Source organism: Echinops telfairi, unplaced genomic scaffold (genome assembly GCF_000313985.2).
Source record: "Echinops telfairi isolate 266 unplaced genomic scaffold, ASM31398v2 ScPeMD7_18;HRSCAF=68, whole genome shotgun sequence".
Taxonomy (NCBI): Eukaryota; Metazoa; Chordata; class Mammalia; order Afrosoricida; family Tenrecidae; genus Echinops; species Echinops telfairi.
The window spans coordinates 25,733,284-25,753,822 of record NW_022103915.1 but is presented as its reverse complement, the minus strand read 5'-3'; the positions used below and the strand labels follow the sequence as shown (position 1 = coordinate 25,753,822).

General features: G+C 42.5%; 1 protein-coding gene and 1 pseudogene across 16 annotated transcripts in view; both read left to right on the top strand.

The window, feature by feature from the left end:
* NRXN3 (neurexin 3) overlaps positions 1–20,539 on the top strand; it is a 1,902,419-nt gene that overhangs the window by 1,488,583 nt on the left and 393,297 nt on the right. The gene's annotated exons all lie outside the window — the stretch shown is intronic.
* LOC115868705 lies at positions 18,690–19,432 on the top strand (annotated as a pseudogene).

Below are 20,539 nucleotides of genomic sequence, written 5' to 3'. Positions count from 1 at the left end.
AGTGACTCAAGCTCTCTATAGAAAAAGTACAGGGTATCTGAGTTGGAATTGGCTCGATGGCAGTGAGTTTGGTTTGGTTTAGAGAGAAAGGGGATTATATTGGCCAAGAGTAAGCAGTGATACTAACAAAGGAAGCCCTCTGGAACTATATTTGTGAAGCTTCACAAACATCAACGATTATTCACACGACCATCTCTGGAAAAGGATCCACCATAAGAGGCGCCTGCCTTTAACCTGTTACAAACAAGTCTTTTTCTGTAGTGCCCTGAGGCCCTCATTATGTGGAAGTTTGACACCTTACTGTCATTTTGAATCCTTCTCTTGCTTGCCTCCCTATTCCTCTACTCCTCCATCTGAATGTAGGTCGTACTGGATTTTTGTTCATTCTCTCCCCCATCTTTCTGAGTGTCATTTTCCTTTCTCGTTCCACTAGTCCTTAATGGTTATTCTCAAAGAAAGTCTGAGAGAAGGCTCTGCTATAAAATTGTAATCTACCTATTTAATTGGCTCAGGAGGCAAATTATTCTTCCCCTTGCAAATGTCTCCCAACAGAGATACCCGGTGAGGAAAAATAACAAAAGCAATTTGGGCTGCACGCTTACATCCACAATGAGCAGGGCTTCTTCCTGCCCACCACAACCCCGGCCTTTGAAACTCCCTCTCAACTTTCTGTGGTTAGTTCGAGGATATCTATGATCTCGTCCCACCGCTAGAAAAGTTCAGAGCATCAAACTGAAACATATAAAAACTATAATAGAGACAGAGAATCACATTTTGAAATAGAAGAACCAAATTCTGAAGATATTTTCTGGCTCTCTGCACAGCTAAAAATACAAGGGTAATCATTCCCATAGACCTGGACTTTTAATACTGCAGCTAACCTGGAAGAGAAAGGAAAAAATGGCACTGAGCTACATAGAGGGAAAAAATAGACTTCACTGGAATCTGTCTCTTTTATTTTCAAGGTATCTGGCCTAAATTAGCCCATCCATCTTTAAGTTTTATATAATTCTTAGCTATGTGGTGGGACTGAAAACATGTGGACTGATGTTCCAGGGCACATAGGAATCTTCTTCTTTTTTGTAAAGATCATTTTATTGGGGGGCTCTCACAGCTCTCAAAGCGATGCATACATCCATTGTATCAAGTATTTTGTACATATGTTGCCACCCTTAGTTTCTAAATACTTACGCTCTACGTGGGCCCTCTTCTTTCCCTCCCTCCCCCTCCCGCCCTGATGGCCCCTTGATAAACTATAAATCATTATTATTTTCATATCTTACACTAACCACTGTCTCCCTTCCCCCACGCGTTCTTCTCCCCACCTCTCTCCACGTTCCTCCTACCCTCTTGGTATCACTACTCCCATTTCTGTTCCTGAGGGGGTTTATCTGACCTGGTCTCCATGTATCATGAGCTCTTCGCTGTACCAGTGTAAATTGCTCTGGCCTAGCCCTCAGTGAAAGGCAGGACTGGGGTCATGAGAGTGGGGCTGGATGAGGAAGCCTCAAGGAACCAGTGGACTACTGTGTGTTTCATCAGTGTTATACTGTGCCCTGCACACGAATCTACAGTATGATTTTTGAAACTTCCATATGTCTAAACAGAGCCCTGGTGGCACATTGTTTAAGCACTCAGCTATTGACTGAAAAGTCCCTCGTTTGAACCCACCAGCTGTTTCACAGGAGAAAAGGCCTGGCGATGTGCCCCTGTAATAGTTTTAGCCTTGTCAACTGCATAGTACAGTTCTATTCGGCCCTATAGGATCTCTAGAACTGAGCTGGAATTCACCTGATAGCATGCAACGATATGTGTCTCAATGTATTTTATGAGCCTTGATCTTAACCAAAAGCTTGAGAAGCAATATCTAATCTTAATTTAAGAGTCAAACTAACAAGTTGCCAGTGAATCATAAAGTAGTATCCTTTGCAAAGTCTAGCACATGTATTCAAACAGTTCCTCTGATACACATACCTGTTCTGTGTTTAATAAAACACCAGAAAGAGGGAAGGAAGAGAAGAAATGAAAAGGTGGTCAGGTCCAATTGCTATAGATGTTGAGTAGGCAGGACCTTATGGTTGAATATCTGATGATCACGTTTCAATGATCTCAGATGACTGGTATCATAATCAAAATGACCTCTTGGATAAAGATGTCAAAATAGGACTTAGTGGGTTGGGTTGAGGAGTCCCTGAAAAGTACAAAACATTTAAGTGCACTGAAAGATGGGTGGCTTGAAACCTTCCCTGAAGCACCTTAGAAGAATGAGCTGAAGGTGTACTTCTGAAGGTCACGGTCTTTGACCACCCTACGGAGCGCTGTTGTTCTCTGCAACACACGGGGCTGTGAGGAGTCCGTTTCTACTGGAAGTCAGGTGGTTGGGTCGGGGTATGAGTTGAGTTTGCGGTTGTGACTGAAAAATGAAATAGAGGTATGCATACAGTGTTTAAAAATGGGCACTGCTGTAAGAAATGAGGACTATTTGTGTTTAGGAATCAGACGTGAACATGGAGAAGTAGGTGGACTAATGGAAAAACTGCACAAGAGGAATCCTATAAAGAATCAAACCCGCTGCTGGAAAACCAACAAAGAGAATAAGAAGAGACTAGCTCGCTAGCCCCTTCAGGATAGACTGAGGAGTCTTGCGTGGCCATTTGGAGAGTTAGTTCTTCACACTCAACACACAGGAAGCAGATCGACCCAGAGAACTAGGTATGACCCACTCACTGCCATGTACTCAATTCTCACTTGTGACCTTGGGGTTGAGAAATAAATACAATGCCTCTTTTGACCGTGTATAACTACCTAGATAACTGCAGAATGGATTTTGAGAGACATTTATGCCTTTGAAATGTCCTCAAAGCCCTTGTCTCCGATGCACTTCTTCCTCAAAGCCTTCTACCATTCATCTCTGGGGAACATCGCCTGACAGCTTCTTGCCAATATACCCCAAGCAAGACCTTGGGAAATAAGAGCGGTTCCGGCTAACTCTGCCGTCAATCTGCATGGCATGAGGGCGGAGACTGAGAGTAATTAAAAATAACTCTCAGCGTCACCCTGGAGAAAGAACACTGTCCCTGCTCTATTTGCTTCTCGTCACAAGCTCCCTAGTGAGACCCCAGCTGTTGAGCAAGAGACTCTTTGTAATGTTTAATCTGCGCAGTCTTGAGTGGATCACAAACATATAAGAACTTCAGGATTTTGGTTCTAGGTTTTGGGTTCTAGGATGCTAAATTAGTGTTTAAAAATAAAGGTGGGGGGTAGGAGTTGGGAGACAGGAGGGAACATAGGGCAGATTGGTCCTGATTCAAGACAAATGGGTTATCTGGCCACTCTGCCATTCTTAGCCATCTGATTGTTCCCATTTGAAACACAGCAGTGACAAAAAATAAAATAAAATCTGGAGACACCGATGTGAACTCTATATTGAAGCTTTAGCTCCACAGCACTGCCCCAAGGGAAACATTATGGTACCAGCTGCTGCAATCTTTAACAGAGGCCTGAAAACATTCCTACCATGCAGGTCAGGATCTGACGCTTTGCCAGCGGACACAGGAGAGCCAAGGAAAGGACGTATGGATATGAATCACTCCCAGGCTGCTCAAGTCTCTGGGTTGCCTCTCCATGTTTCATATGTGTTTGAGAGTCTAAAGCATCTGACCTCTAAGGGGTTCCCTTGCCCCCAGCCAATCAAGTCTCCCAGAGGATGACTGTTAGCTGTTAAATCCTAGTGCTGACGTGAAGCTTATAAATCTGAATTTCCTACCCATTCAGTAACAGTTTTACTAATTAATTCCAAACAGCAACTCCTCTCTCTCTCAATCTGAACATTCAGCTCTCTTAGTTAATCTTTGAAAACTTGTTTGCAATTAGTCGTTACACCTACTCCATCACCCCAATAATGAATTGACTTATCATTGAGAATGGTGGTTTGCCACTCGCCTCAGATTTAATGGTCCCTCTGATCTCAGACCCCTTGCTTCAGCTAGATGAACACTCCAAACTTATGTAGAGTTTTTAAAAACATGAAGCCAGAATTTTTTCCCTTATGTAGTTTTGAAAGTAACACTCGAGGAAAAAAAATAACCTGTAGTAATAACTTCATCAGTTAGAATTTACTAATACTAAACTAATAGTTGGTGGGTGGGCTCTAGAGTCGGGTTGGAAGAATTAAATACCCAGCTATGGGATTATGGGACAATGTGGGACAATTTTCTTAACATATGGAAATGCACTAAAATGGGGATAATTTTAGGACCTCCTTCATATGATTATTATGAGGAGGTGATAGGCATACAACTTATTGTGTACTGTGTGTGTTTGGCACAGGACATCCTCTATGAAATGTTTTCTATCAGAATTGTTATGGAAGTGTGCAAATGGAACAATATTTTAAATGACAGATGGCTGTTTAAGCCTTAGTCCAAAAACATTTTAAAAATTGCTCATTATGGTTCCTATAATAGGCACTTATTCCAAATATAAGCAATGTGGCTCATGGTGATTCATAGTGACACTATAGGACAGAGTAGAATTGCTCCTGTGGGTTTCTTAGGCTGTAATCTTTTTGGGAACAAAAAACCTCATCTGTCTTCCCTTGGAGCAGCTAGTGGGTTTAAACTGCTGACCTTATGGTTAGCAGTCCGACTCATAACTCACTGTGCCACTAAGGCGGTAGGGTTACTATCAGGTAGAAATGACTCCAAGACAGTGGGCTTTTTTTGGTTCATAGAACATTTTATTTATTTCAAGATTAAGTAAATGACCAAACAAAGTTTGTCCACATGTCTTGTGTCAATTTGGGACTTGAGAGGATTAAGAGTGAAGGGGTGGGGTCTAGTTGTCAACCGGATCATAGCCAATGAGGCCTCTGTGTGGGCATGGCCTTCTCCTAAGGATTCAGGGAATTCCTAGATTTCCTCCTTGGAGGTGGGAGAGATTCTCTCTGCTCACTCCCTTGGAGACTCTTTACTGACAAGACACATGGCACTACACTGACAGAACCTGAGCCCTGGGAGCTGGAGAAGCCACATGGACCTACCCTGATGCAACCAGACCTCTGGAGCTGGAGAAGCCATATGGAGACCCCTGTCAGTGCTGAGATGCTGACAATGCCAATGGATCCACAAGACTTCCAACCCACTGGCCTGTGATTGTCCTGTATTCGGCCTCATTGCATGTATTTCATGAGAGTGGAGAGGACTTTATAGACTGGTGTCAGACATATGGGCTAATATTGGACTTACGGATTTGATCTGGACTGGGCTGGGACATTTTCTCAATATTCAATTGCTCTTATATATAAACCTCTTTCTTATACACATATGAGTCTTCCTGAATTTGTTTCTCTAGTCTACCCGGACTGACACACCACAATAGTGGGCTTTCCGCTGGGTCTAGAGTATGTAGCCACCACCGAATGGTATCGTTAATGCAGTGTTCTGGTCCCTCTATGTGTTCTCCGCAATCTTTCCATTCTTCACCACCACTGCCACCACTGCACGCCCATTGGCTCCATGATTGTCTCTTCCAGAATGGAAACTCCCCCAGATCAGGAGTGAGATCGATGTAAGCGGTTCCGTGTGGGATAACACTTAAGCTGCTTTTCCAAAGGCAATAGAGGAAACATTTGTTGTCGAAGGTCAGTCTTTGCCAATCCAATGAATGGTCACAAACCCTTTCAAGCCTTCACAAAAGGAAAAAGAATGCTCCTAGGTAACACTTTGAAGATCATTTACAAAGAATCAAGCCAAAAGAGCACAAATGAATTAGGCCCGAATTTGCTGGGTAGAAGTGGCCGTGCAGCCCCCTGTGAATACCATCTGCAGAAGACACGCCTGTGGTCACAATTGCATCTGCTTGCTTTTTCTGAGGCATTCACACATTGGACATATTTTTGCAACCTGATACTTTCTCTGAGATGGGAGGTTTTCCTTGATTCTTGAAGTAGTGGTAGAAGCAAGTGGGACAAAGAGTATTAAGACTTTTCCAGGTATGAGAAAGCCTCTCTTATAATACTCACTTTGAAAGAGCTGGTGGTGTATTCTGGATAGGCGTGCCGAGTTTCAAACTCCCAGGACGTTCTGTCACCCACTAAAACCCTTTCCCTCGCCATGCACTCCAAGGAGAGCAGTTGTTCTGTCGGGTACAGGCAGGGAATAAGCTGTCCTTAGCACGGGAGGGCTGAGCCCAGCGGTGAATACAAGACAAAACCAGTTCTGCAATATAAATGGCACATTCCATTAATACAAGTGGATCCAAATGAACTAATTTCATTCAATAGTACTTTTACATTCTGCAGTTGTATGGGCTTGGAGACAAATTGTAATGTCAGTCTGTCAGGAGAAGGGACTGCAGTGCATAATTACAAGTTCTTGTTCAGCACTTCAGGAGCTAATCAGAGCAAGGATATGAATTTGTAATTTGCAAATGTGCATTCTTGCCACCAAATCAGAGGACCGTGGGTGCAAATTCTACAAAATAATTTGCCCTTCTATTTAGGCCTTTGATTGCGAGGACACTTCCCTGCTGCCAGCACCCACGGACCCTCCAAGTGGCATGATATTCAATCATCTGAAATGGCATTATGTTAATAGATTGATGTTTATATTCCTAGAGACTGTACACAACCACAGAGTGAGCAACAGAACACATAAATATACAAAATATGATATCCATATAAGAAACTAACACACAAATATCACCTCATGAAGCCTATTTCTAAACATCTATTTTCCCACACACTGAATCAGAAAAGATTACTGAAAGGGCTGAATAGAAAGAAAAAAAAATTGTCTTTTTTTTCTCTCTTTTTCCCGTAACTCTCCTCCTTTAGACACCCATATCCCAAATGCCTGATGTCTTTCTCCAACCATTGTCTCGCTGTACATGCTTGCGAAGCAGAGAAAGCAAGCAGCATTTGAGAGAGTAATATAGCTTAATATTGAAGCTTTCCCCTTAAAATACTCTGGAACTTAGCTGTACTTGCCACTTTGCTTCATTTAAGACGACAAAAACCACAGTGTCACTCAGAGCTTCTCTCCTCATCTTTTGGTTGGATCCCATAGTGGAAGTCCCTCTGAGAAAGAAACGTCTTGTACCCAATAGCAGCCACGTTGGCAGGAAAATAATTCTGAAAACCAAAATGCATTTCTTTTTTTTTAAATCATTTTTATTAGGGGCTCACACAACTCTTATCACAATCCATACATACATCAATTGTATAAAGTGCATTTGTACATTCATTGCCCTCATCATTCTCAAAACATATCCTCTCCACTTAAGTCCTCATTTTTCCCCTCCCTACCCGCTCCCCCCTTCCTCATGAGCCCTTGATAGTTTATAAATTGTTATTTTGTCATATCTTGCCCTGTCCGACGTCTCCCTTCACCCACTTTTTGGTTGTCCATCCCCCAGGGAGGAGGTCACATATAGTTCCTTGTAATCGGTTCCCTCTTTTCCACCCACCCTCCCAGTATCACCACTCACACCACTGGTCCTGTAGGGATCATCTGCCCTGGATTCCCTGTGTTTCCAGGTCCTATCTGTACCAGTGTACATCCTCTGGTCTAGCCAGGCTTGCAAGGTAGAATTCATATCATGATAGTGGGAGTAGGGAGGAAACATTTAGGAACTAGAGGAAAGTTGTATTTTTCATCGTTGCTACATCGCCCCCTTTCTTATGCAAAGACGGAGGCACTACATTAGTGCTCACGGATCATTGTGTTCCTAGACCCATGTTGGTTGATTCTAATTGTCAGCAGTCTGGAATCTCGACCGTGTGCCACAATTTTCCAAATCGTTTTTTACCCATGAGCCACCTGAGGCAGTCTAAGAACAAGAGATGCTTCAGGTGATGAGAGACATCCAGTTCTTTGCTGAAAAATAGCAGTGTAGTCCCTGTTGTAAAGGTGAAATTCATATAAGCATTTATCTTCAGAAAATCTCGAATGATAACTTTGTCCTCATTGATTCTGTCTAGGGGTAGTAGCGTGTAAAGAATAGGTGTGTTTTTTTTTTCCTGTCATATTCGCAAATTTAAACCTTGCTTCCACAACTGACTCTTTGTGAACTTGAAAGGCAATGGTTGAACACCTTTGGTCTTTTTTCCCTCAATTAAAAAAGACAAGTAATAAAATCAAAGATAGAGTCTTCTGAGGAGGGAGGGAGTTAAGTGTGAAACGCCCACCATATACTGGTTCCTGTTATAGCTTAGGCTTCTGGAAAAACTGGCTATTAGATGGAGTTTAGCATACAGGGGGCTAATGAAGGAATGCTTTTGAGACCAACAACCGGGGGAAGGAAGGGAAAGGAAGCAGCGAGGAGTTGCACTGCCACTTCAGGAGCCTCTGAGCGAGAATAACCCTTCAGGATGATCCCAACTTGGGGCCCCAATGAGCAAGCTTTCATATTTCTACAACAATCAATCAATCAATCAATCAATCAAGGGTTGAGGGCTGGTCCACAAAGAAGGGGATGATCTTGGGGCAAGGCAGGTCTCTGCAGCTGGAGCTTAGCCTGCAGAGGCTGAAAGCTGAGGACCACAAGCTGACAGCTGATCACCAGAAGGTGGGGCCAAATCAGGTCATCAGTGGCCTAACAGGGCACATCAGAGTGCCCACCATAGGACTCAGTAAAAAACCCGTGTGCCATGCACATCCTCTTAGGTCCTTGATCCAATTTCCCTCCTTCTTCTCTCCCTCCTCCTTTTCTTCCTCCTCCTCCTCCATGCTCTGCTCCTCTGTTCTCATCCCTCTTCTCCTCCCTTTCTTTCTGTGCTTATTCTTTGGGTTTCGCTGGCTTTACTTCACACAATCAAGCTTCTATAGGGTTGTGGGTGTTAAGTGCCATCAAGTTGATTCCAATTCATAGCCACCCCCGTGTCCAACCCGGCAAGCCTCTGCCTTGCCCTGGACCAGACTCATACTTGCAGGCTCTGTAATCCATCTTGCCCAGGGGCTTCCCCTTTTTCTCTACGCAGGACCACCGGGTGTCCTTACCAATATCTTGAGATATGCCAGGTGTGCAAAAGGAAGTGTCTTCCGTCTTTGCCGCCCTGCACAGTCACTGGGAAAACTATGTCAGGCTATGGGCAGTACTAGTCAGCCTGGAATAACATGTGTAGGCTGTTGTAATAGACTTCCTCTTTCTCTCTTGGGGGTCTCAGTGGTTAAATGAAGATACATTTGGAGCTTGGCTAAAAAGTAATAAAAAGGACTAACAGAAAGTGCCTGGTCGCCTGTGTCCTTTCAAGCTAAACTGCCCCTGGACAGAGACTTGTTTTAATAGGCAGCCTTGGGACTCCAGTGAACAGGGCCCTAGCTTGTTTTCTCTGAGACATTACAAAGCTTGGGTCTTTGTAGATCAATTAAGTCATTAGCACTCCATCTAAGGACCTCTGATTTCCATGAGGAGCCTGAGCCAGCTGGCCTTCCCCAAACAGCCCAAAGGCAACTGGGGTATGAGCCTTAGAGCGAGTGGCAATAAGCCATTGGGTCATGGGGCTTCCAGCTTGTAGCTGAGTTAATGCTGCAAAGTGTTCTCAGGGCGACCTCAATCACTGCCCCGAGCAGATGGATAGCAGATACTGGACTCCGGTTCTCTCCAATCAGAATAGGGTTTGCAAATATAATTTAAACATCAGCTCAGTTGGACCCACTCAACTAAAGGGAGTGTTCAGTGACTTGCAGAGGTGTGGGAAATTATATGGGAAGATGTACCTTTATCTTGGAAATATTGCACTTTTGCATTCCTCTCTTTTTGGTATTATAATTCTAGTTCTTATAGCCGGTGTGTTTCATTTTTAAAAAAAATTAATAGATAACACAATCACATGGTGGCCAAAGCCAAATAAAAATATTTTCCCCTCCACCTGTGCCCCTCATCTGCTCATTCAAGCAGTCAGTTCTGGTTTTCTGTGGGGCCCTCTGGAATTTTTTTAGGCATACCTACCAGCTAATGTGGGCATTTATTCTCCACACAGCTACTTTATGTTAACCAATAGGAGCATGCTATGTACATAATTCTGCATCTTGATTTTCTCATTGAGTGTATCTTAGCTATCTTTCCATATTGGTCCACTGAAAGCGGATGTTCTTGTTAGGAGCTGCTGAATTGGTCCCCACTTTTAGCGACCCTGTGTTCAACAGAACAAACTACTCCTCAGCCCTTTATAACATTTAGTTGTACAAGCATACTGCATTCATCTCAGCAGTCCTCTGCTGCTGGTGCTTACAAATAATACTGCAATCAATTACCGGCCACACGCTTCATGTTGTGCTTGTTGGAGTGTATCTGTCAGGTACATTCTGAGACGTGTAATTGCTGGGTTACAGAGTATATAGATTTGTAATTTCAGGATATTTTGCCAAATTGCCCTTGATAAGCATGTTACCATTTCTCAGTCCACTCTTGAGGAATAGAGGTGTTTTCCACACTCACCAGCAGACCATACTATCTTTTTTTTTTTTTTAGAAATTTGACAATCTGATACATCAAATTAAAAATGGTATTGCATTTTCCTTTTAATTTTTCCTATTATTAGTAAGGTGGTATGTCTTTTAACGTGTCTGAAGGATTTTTGTAAACATTTTCCTGTGTAAAATCTAGGGCTCTAGTTGTCCACAGTGTTATTGGTCTGCTGGTACTTTCCTCACTTATTTTCATGGGCGAGGCTAGCTGCTTCTCTGGGTTATGGGCTGCAAACCTCCCTTTCCCGCACCACTGTGTGGGTTGTCTTTGTACTCTACTTATAGCTTTGGCTGCCGAGCGTTTTGTTTTTATGAGTTAAATTTATCAAGTTTCTTTTTTTATGGCATCTATATTTTGAGTCTTAGTTAAAAAGACCTTTCACATACAATGGCTATGAAGTAATTCTCCCATATTTTCTTTCTGGCATTATTATGTTTTTGTTTCTTTATATTAAATTCTTTCATAGATTTCAAATTTATCTGCAGATAGAGCATGAAGTTTCGGCCCAACTTTGCTTGTTTATGGCAAATAGCTACAGAGTTATCCCAATAACAATTTTGATGTCGACCATGATTTTCCTATTGATACGACTTTGATGACATTTTAAGTTCACGGCATAAAGTTTGAAATGCATCATTTGACACCTCTTATGTATCATGTTACTTGGATCAATGATAACATTTTATTGACTGCTTGATCTGTCATGGAACAATCAAGGTCGACTAAAGTCTCTTCGTGCTGCTTTCTCACAGATTGTTTCCCTGTATAGCTCTAGACTTTCATGTTAGCTCAGCATTTGCTTCACAAATGGCTTAATTGTGATATCCCCACTGTAAATCACGTTTTCTGGTGTTTTCACACACATCCTACTTTCTCCTCTCACACTGGATCAGGATTTACGATTATTACCCTTGCTTTCTTCTTTGCTTGCATTCTCCTGTTTATCCTCTTATTTTCAATTTCGAAACAGTTGTTTTTCCAAAGTGAGTCTTTTAATCACAGCATAGAATTGGGTCAGCTTTCGGGTTAATATGAAAGCAAGTCTTTGTGATCCGTTAGGTAAAATGAGCTCATTTACATTTCATAATAGGACAGCTATAACTGATCCAGGTCCTTCCATAGTTTTTGTCATGTAGCTTCTTAAGTATTTGGTTTTAACTCTATGACCTGCTTTGTGTGTCTGTGCTCAGTGTGTGTACTGTGTTAGAGAACATGCATTTCCTACCTGGTGGTCTTGGTTACAATTACAGCACTTATGCTAGTTCGTGTGTTCTGCAAGCCAGACATTTTTGTCCAGTGCCCCGGCCGTACAGCAGCTGGAGAGGCCTTCTGGCCATGAAGGGCACACGTGCTTATTTCAGTCTCTACATTATTTTTGAGCAATAATTTAAAATACATTGAGCAAATATCAACTTATTGATTTGCATTATGAGCTCCTTACTATGAAAATGAAAACCAATATATTTCCTCTTAATCTTCTTTTGCATCAATATCTCTCTTAGTGTTTAATATGAAAAACAAATATATAGATATTCCTATTAATTGAACGGCTATCTCTATTTGTTCTCCTTTGTTTCCTGTCCATCAGAGAATTTACCACGTTTTCATTCTCAATTATGTTTATTTTATTTTGGGTCAGGGTAGATTTCTTTTTTCTCCCCTCACCCCCTGTCCCCCGGGCCTGTCATCTAATCCCCATTAGATTGGATATGGCTGAGCAAACAGAATGGAGACCTTACCACAAGGGAGAAAGCGAATCTAACTCCTCCCAGCCCAAGGCCTGTCACCACAAGGCAAAGGTCAGCTAGGCCTCCACCGTCCATCCTTTTAATCTGACATCGACTGTCCCACAATACTCTCCTGTTCTCACAGAGCCCACAGACAGTACGCACAGCCACGGCTCTCTTTTGGGGTGGTTGTCAGGTTCCCACAAGTCAGGGTCCATAAACAGTAAGGACGCAGTCAGAGCGCCACAGCATCTCTCCCCAGCCCAGTACCAAGTCATCGCCCTCCAGCCCTTCCCTCTCAGGTAGGCGGTCCTAGGGAGCCCAATGGCATGACTATAGGAAAGTAAATAAATCTGTAGCAAAATAATGGAGTTCCAAGGCTTTATTTCTAAGTGCCCTTCTGTGTATCTGGGACAGCAAGATTTAAGGACATTTGAGTGATTATGGTAAATGAACACAAGAAAGTCTGTCTTCTGAAGAGCCCAGGAAGGGGAAGCACAGTATTTCTTGATTATATATGTTCCAGCTTTATAATCTGTAAACTGTCTTTCATTCAGGGACTCCTGCTCCCTTGTGGTCTGGTCTCCATGGACATTTTCTCAACTCAGGCTGATAGTCACTATAGTTCAAAAGCATTCTTTCCACGTTTGCTCCTTTTAGAACTTCCGGTGGCCCCATTCATTGAAAGCTGCTGTGTGAAGAGCTTCACTCAAACTAGAGCTTCCAGATTTGACTAATTTCTACGAAAGCATATTTCTTCATCAGCGATCATTCCACAGCTCCACTGACTGATCCTTCATCTTTAGTGTAACCGCTGTAAACCATGCCGCCCGTCTAGCAGGTGCATCTGGTATCATAGAACAGTGATGGTCAGACATCCAACTGCCCTCTCAGTTGATCGTGCTTTCTTCCCTTATTTCTTTGTCTCTCAACTGAAGAGTCAGGAGGCCATTTGTAAAGGAGTCTGAATTGTTGAATTCACAGCAAAGGCCAAGGACGGAAAGCAAAATCCTGCTCACTGTGTGAGAACTTGCTGGACCACCACTGGTTTAACCTGGAAATGAAAGGATGGTTTCAGCTGATCTCATGCCAGCCTCTTAATGAAGTTTCCACATAGCTACTTTTATTGTGTGCTTCTTAATCCCCCCAATATGGTTATTTTTCAGTGAATACAAAACAAAACTTTGCTACAGAAGAATAGTGAAGAATTTCTTTATTCTCTTGAGGGCTGTAACCTAAAGGAGCAAAGTTTTAATAGGGTCTCAGCTTGACTTGGGCCATGTTTGCATACAAAATAGATAAGGCAGGCTTTGTTTGGGAAGATGTTAATTGATTTTGTCCACCATATGGTCTAATGAGCCAATTCCCCGAAAGTATAGCAACTGAAAAATACATATATCTGATCCAATTACTGTATAAGTCAAATGCTTCCCTTCCACCTCCGTTAAAGGAAGACTGGTCTACAGTGCACGCGTTTCTGAGACTGACGGCTGAGGCTGCATATGCACAGCTTTGCGTCAGTTGGTATCTCAGAAATGGCTTTGTTGTTGCCAAAATTAAATAAATAAATATATTAATATAATAGATAAATAATTATATAATATAGAAAAATATTGCATATATTTATAGATGTTATGTACAGTTACATATTTATTTATTAATATATAAACAAATATATAGATATATTTCTATCAGTACTCAAAGGTCTAAATATGGCGAATGCTTATTTGAAAGCATTTCATGGGGAGAAGAAACAGAGGTGGGGCCAGGGGAGGAACAAGTTTGCAGTTTCTCAGAAATCTGTTTTTGATCTAAAGTAGGTTACTGCCCAGATTCATGATCACATTTCCAAGGCTAAGGCATGTCGGGCTCACTTTTGTTTATCTTTCCACAAAGTACTACAGTTTTCTCCCATAGGGTGGCCCTCGTGGAACTCAAGTGGAGCGGTGGAATCTGTGTTCCTTCAAGTTTCAAGGGCGTAGCTGCTGGGTGGGACTTGGGTTATTTATTCTGAGATTGCTGATACCGAGGCTGGACCAGATGCCCACACTGGTTGGTCCGACACCGAAATAATGGACAACGAGAAGGTCCTTGCAGAGGTCAGGACGCTTGTCTGTATTGTTCTTGGTCCTCGGCAACTAAAGGCCGACATCTCAGGATGACACGGCCCTCTTTTCAGTGGGCATTGCCAGGGATGCCTCCTTATGTTTGTGATGAAAACCTTTTTGGAAGGAACTAAGCAAGGACGATTTCGTGTTGATTGTCTTTTGCTCTATGTTTCTAAGAAATGTGACACTTTAAGCCTTTCCTCAAGTTTCACAAAACCTTTGCTTCCAGAATATGCCTTTGTATTAATAAGCTGAGCTCAGAGTGGACAGTGTTGGCTGGGGCTGTGATGGTTACGGTTTTAAGTATCACTGGTTTTGTCCCTCTAAAGAAACCAGCGTAACACAGGGTCTCACTTCTTTAATGTGGGGGCATATGGCTTAAGGCATGAAAGCTTCATTTCACATGTCCACCAGACCCTTTCCCATACTCAAAATAGTTCTGGACAAACAATATGTTGGCTGATGATAAAAGAATCAAAATTCATGTTCATGAGTACAACCAACAAAAGTAGTTGTGAAACAATAATGTCAAAATAGGCCCCATTGTAAACAGGGTTCCTAGACACCACAGTAAAGGCTTCTGAGCATTTAAAAAAAAAGACAACATAGCACATGTTCTCATTCAGATGTGACTCTAGTGACTGGGATTTTTTTCTAATCCAAGTCTTAAAAATAAAAACAAAATATGGAAAAAGGAGATTCCTAGTATCCAACCAATTATCAGGGATCCCTAGATTGGCATGTTGTTTAAAAATCCTATTTCATTCTTCCTGAAACTGAACACTCCAAAAGCTTTTTTTCTCTTTTCTCCCCTTCACTGCAAACCTACTAATGTTGGCAGCCATAAAATAAATGCAGCTACAACCACTCCCCACAAATGAATCAGTCAGCTCAGACTAGAATATACCACTTCCATATCACTAAAGGGCTCTTCCAGGTCAGCTCTTAAGTGGTCTGGTTACACTCTGTGATGCGCATTTTCCTTTTAGCATTGAACTTGATTTGTGAAGTGGGAAGAAGGAGTAGTGTTGACTGATAGATTCCCATCATTAACGTTTCAATTTATTGCCTTAAATCTCTCTCTTTATGCACAATATCAATGTTTTAAGTCAACCTAATGCTGGTAAATGTGCTGGGTGGACATACTGAAGGTGGCATTTCATTCTCATCTTGGGCAGCTCACACAACAGGCTGATTAGAAGCTTTCTGCCTCTCTAATTGAGTAGAGTGGGCTCATGAAAAGGAAGGTCCAAGTGATGAGAGATCAGAAAAATTATTAAATTAAACATAGTGTAAGTGCACTGCCAAGGTCAGAGGTCTGTACACTGTGGGGAAGGAAACAGCAATGGAAACAGTTTGCAGAAATGTATTAGACCTAGTCTTGTGCCACTTCTTTGACATTTCAAATATTTTTCACTCCATACAAAGAAGTCACCTCCCCTTCCCCAGCCCATCCCCACATGAAAACCCCACAATTGCGATGGACTTGATTCGGGATCATGGCAGACCCATGTGTTTCAGAGTAGAACTATGCCTCATAGGGTTTTCAATGGGGATAAGCTTTCAGAAGTATGGTTGCCAGTACTATCTTCCAAGAGCTCTCTGGGTAGATATGAATGGCCAACTTGTTGGTTGGTAATGTCAGTTACTTTAGAATCAATCTCAATTCTGTGTGGTCTTATGTGCATTGGAATAAAATCATGCTCCATAGGTTTTCCATGGGTATAATCTTTCAGAAGTAGATGTTAGTACTATCTTCCAAGATATCTCTGTGTAGATTTGAACCACTAACCTTTTGGTTAGTAGAATCAGTTACTGTTGAGTCAACTTTGACTCAGGGTAGCCTCAAGTGTATCAGGATAAGACCATGCTCCTTAGGGTTCTCAATGGCTGTGATCTTTTGGAAGCAGATCACCGTGTTTGGCTTTGATGTACCACTGGGTGGATTAGAACTGCCAACCTTTCAGTTAACAGATGAGTGCTTAACCATGTGTGCTACCCAGAGAAAAGGTACTTCTGTACACATTTAGAGAGAGATACATGTGGCTTTCTACTCCCATCAAGAGTTGCAGCGTAAGAACACCACGGGGGCTACTCTATAGTCTTTGTTCGAGGTTATGTCAACTAGTTGACAGTCAGATTTTTGAATGACCATGAAAGCACTGATTTCATCTAGACCCGAAGAATTGGCACACGATTATTAATATTGAGAAGGAGGATATCAATCCCATGATAAGTATATTTATTCTCCAAATCTAACCAGCATCAAGCATTTATCAGATATTAGGGATCAGACACAGGATTTGGCACTGCTGTACACAGCCACAGACCCTATTTTCCTGCAGGTTAGGAGCTAATGGGAAAGAGGGGTCCTAAGAAAGGAGGCAAACATTTACTTTTTCCCATTCCTTTGAATGCTGGGCAGGAAACCACAATCAGCCGTGCTTATTGGATTCTTTTAAAGCAAAGCACTATCGTTTCTCTACAAGGTGCTGGGGGCAGACAGCACAAATGAAAAACCTACAGAAAGGGAAGTTAAAACTCCTCAAGATTAAGTAACAGTTTAAAACCAAACAAAGTAATATTAGGAATGGCACAAAGAGGTACACAACTAATTATTTAATAAGCAATAATGAGCATAACTGCTTTAAGATTTGATAGGGATAGTATCCGGTTGGGGTGGTGGTGAGATGGTTTAAAAGATAATGCACCAAAAAAGGAGACAAAATGAAAACAAAACAGTGGCTAGAAAACAGTCTCCCAAGGAAAAATGACTGGTATGGAAAAGAATACACAGATACACACAAAGTCAGTTGGAAACTATTGCTACTAAAGGTCTCATCTATACGTACGCAGGGTGCATTCCAAACGAAACGTGTTTCAACATGTCTGCAGTTGGTGAATAGCTGCAGAGAAGTTCTTTCTGAATATGCTGAGTCTTGTTAGGGTGTCTTACAAATAGTAAAGGACACTCCTTGTCTCAGAGCCATAGGGTGGGCACAATTTTGAGGACATTCATTTAAAAAAAATCATTTTATTGGGGGCTCATACAACTCTTATCACAATCCATGCATTCATCCATTGTGTCAAGCGCATTTGTACATTTGTTGGACAGTCAATTTTTAATAAAACTCAAATGGACTTGTTCCTAGATCATTGAACCTTTGCAACACATTTTATGAAATGCCGCCACAACTTTTACATGTGTGGTACAGTATGATTACTTAATATGATCCTGCTAGCCATAGTCTTCCATCTTCTGATGTATTATAAATCTAACCGTTTTGCCTGTAGCTATGGTCCCATTTTGGAGTGAGTTGTCTGTTATATTAATGAGGCAAGATTAGAGTGTCACCAATCTTAGTTTCTATGGTCATGTGGTCTACATCCAGTATATAGAAATACTCTGGCAACACACTACTATTAACATGTTCATTAGCATACCATCTTGGGGATAATTTAAAATAGCAACAATAATTTTAGTAGAAGATATAGTAAAAGAAAAAAGAAACACTTATTGGCAACAATCCAGGGATATATTTATGACTTATTTCCATATGTTGCTGATGGGAGTAGCAATTGCTACAGTTTCTTTGTAGGAAATTTGGAAAAACTGAAGCCTTTAAACTATCTGAGAATTGCCCCAAACAATTCCACTCTGGGTCTTTGGCCCTATAGAAATATTCATCAAAGTAGGCAAAGATTTGGTGACAAGGATGCTTATATTTTAATTTCTCACAAATACATAAAGCAAATCAAGTTATTTGATAATTTCAAATGGATTAGATAAAATGCACTTACATGGCTAGCAAAGGCGTTGCTTCCTAGGGGAGCTTGGGAAGGGTCCTGGGGTGAGAAGCATACTGTTCGTAAATATCTAGCCACCCTGTGCACACCCGAAGGAAACCCTGCTTGCTCTGTGCCATCGTCTTCCTTGTCTCCGTCTTTGAACCCATTGTTGCGGCCCCTGTCGATCCACCTCCTTAAAAGATAAGAGCAGGAAAACTAAGCCTTCTGATATCAAAAATATGCATCATGCGCTTCAGTTTAATATTGCAGGAGAGTATTTCTTTTCAAACCATTTTATGCTCAGATGTAATTACATGCACAAGTCCTCATAAGATAGGAAGTTTAAAAGTATAGCAAATTATAAAAGATCCTGTTTAGTTGCATCTCTGTCTGAGTATGTCTGCACAGAAAAAAAAGAAAATATGTATCATGCTGCTATGGAGAGAAAACACCAAACAGCGAAAGACAGACGAGGGTGCAGAAGGAAGGGTCTGGCGGGTCTGAGGGCCCTGGGGCTGGGAGCAGGAGCCTCAGGCGATTGTCTCAGAAGTTTCAGCAGAGGACTGTGGGGCAAGTGGATGAGGCTGCTGAGCTCATGGAGTGCAGCGGGGGTGGGGGCGAAGCGGGGGACAGGGAATGTCTCCTCATCACCAAGCCGGGTCTTCTGGCCAAGGACAAGAAGATCGAGTCCCTGGAGGAGAGCTGTCTGATCCCCCTGCCCATCAAGGAGTCTAAGATCACTGTTTCTTCCTGGGCCTGTCCCTCAAGGACCTGGTCCTAGAAACCGGGCCTGTGCAGAAGCGGACCAGTGGACCAGGTTCCTTTGCCACCCCACCATGGGGGACTACACACGTCGGCCTGTGTGTCAAGTGCCCCAAGGAAGTAGCCACCACCGTCCATGGGGTCCTCATCCTGGTCAAGCTGTGCAGTGTCCCTGTGTGGGGATGCTACAAAGGGAACAAGACTGGCAAGCCCCGCCTGGCTCTATGCTGGTGTGTCTCATCCCAGTGTCCAGGGCTACTGGCATTGTCGTAGGCCCTGAGCCCAAGAAGCCGCTCTTGATGGCCAGTATTGACAAGGGCTACACCTCGACCAGGGCCTGCACGACCACCCTGGTCAACTTCACCAAGGCCACTTTGATGCTATCTCCAAGACCTACAGCTATCTGACCCCTGACCTCTGGACCATCCTCACAGAATCCCCTACCGAGAATTCACAGACCATCTTGTAAAAATCCACACCAGAGTCTCGATGCAGAGGGCCCAGCCTCTAGCTGTGGTCACCACAGAGACAATTTCATACAAAAAGATAAAGTACTGGAAAAATTGTATAAACTAGAAGGACTCCTGGTGGCCCAATGGTGATCGGCTACTAATGAAAAGGTTAGCAGTTCTAAACCACCAACTGCTGTGTGGGAGAAAAGACCTGGTGACCAGCCTCTGCAGGAAGCATTCCTTAGGAAACCCGGCGGGTCAGTTCTGCTTGACCATGTAAGGTTCCCAGAAGCGGGATCAGTTCACTGACACAAGCCAGCAACATAGTTAAATTTGAACAGTGTGTGTTAGTCTGGGTACTTTAGAGAAACAAATCCACAGAAACTCATGTATAAGAGAGAGTTTAATATAAAGGTTAAGTGAGCATCAAGAAAACATCCCAACCCAGTGTTGCCCAAGCCCACAAGTCCAACATTAACCCATTAACCCGTATGTCCAACACCAATCCACGAAGTCCTCCTCCATCTCACAAAACAGATGCAATGATGCCGACTACAGGAGGAAAGCAGAGTCAGTGAATGTGTAAACATCTCAGCGCTGGCAGGGGTCTCCACACAGCTGCTCCAACACCCAGGGCTGCATCAGAGTAGGCCCATGCAGCTTCTCCTTGGGGATGTCTTGCAGGAAGTCAGCCTTGCAAGCTGAAGCAGGGAACTTCTAAGGCAGCTGCACCCTGGTCTGACCATCACAAAGCAAGAGACCCAAGAACTCGAAAGGCGAGGCTCACTGAGCCATTTATCCCTCTGCCCTTCAATTGACCTCACTTGTGTTTATTGGCCAGCTTGGCACAATAAACTAACTCACAGTGGAACATCAGATTAAAGGCAATTTTGATTCCTCATTGGCAGTCTTTCTCACACATCAGAAACATTAAATTAAACATTGGCAGTCTTTCTCACACATCAACAACAAAATATAGTGCCTAAAACTCTATTTTAAAGACTAGAAAATGATTGATTTAACAAGTAAGTGATTAAGGAAAAATGATCCAAGAAAACATATACAGTATCGTAATAGAGTCATGGGCATGTTTTGGTTTCCTAGTGCATGGAGAAATTCTGTTTACATATCTACTGTAGTCTATTAAGTATGCTAATGCATTTTCAACAAGTTAGAAGCATGGTGAAAATGACCAGATGCAATATGAGAAGTAGAGTACAGCGAAGCACCA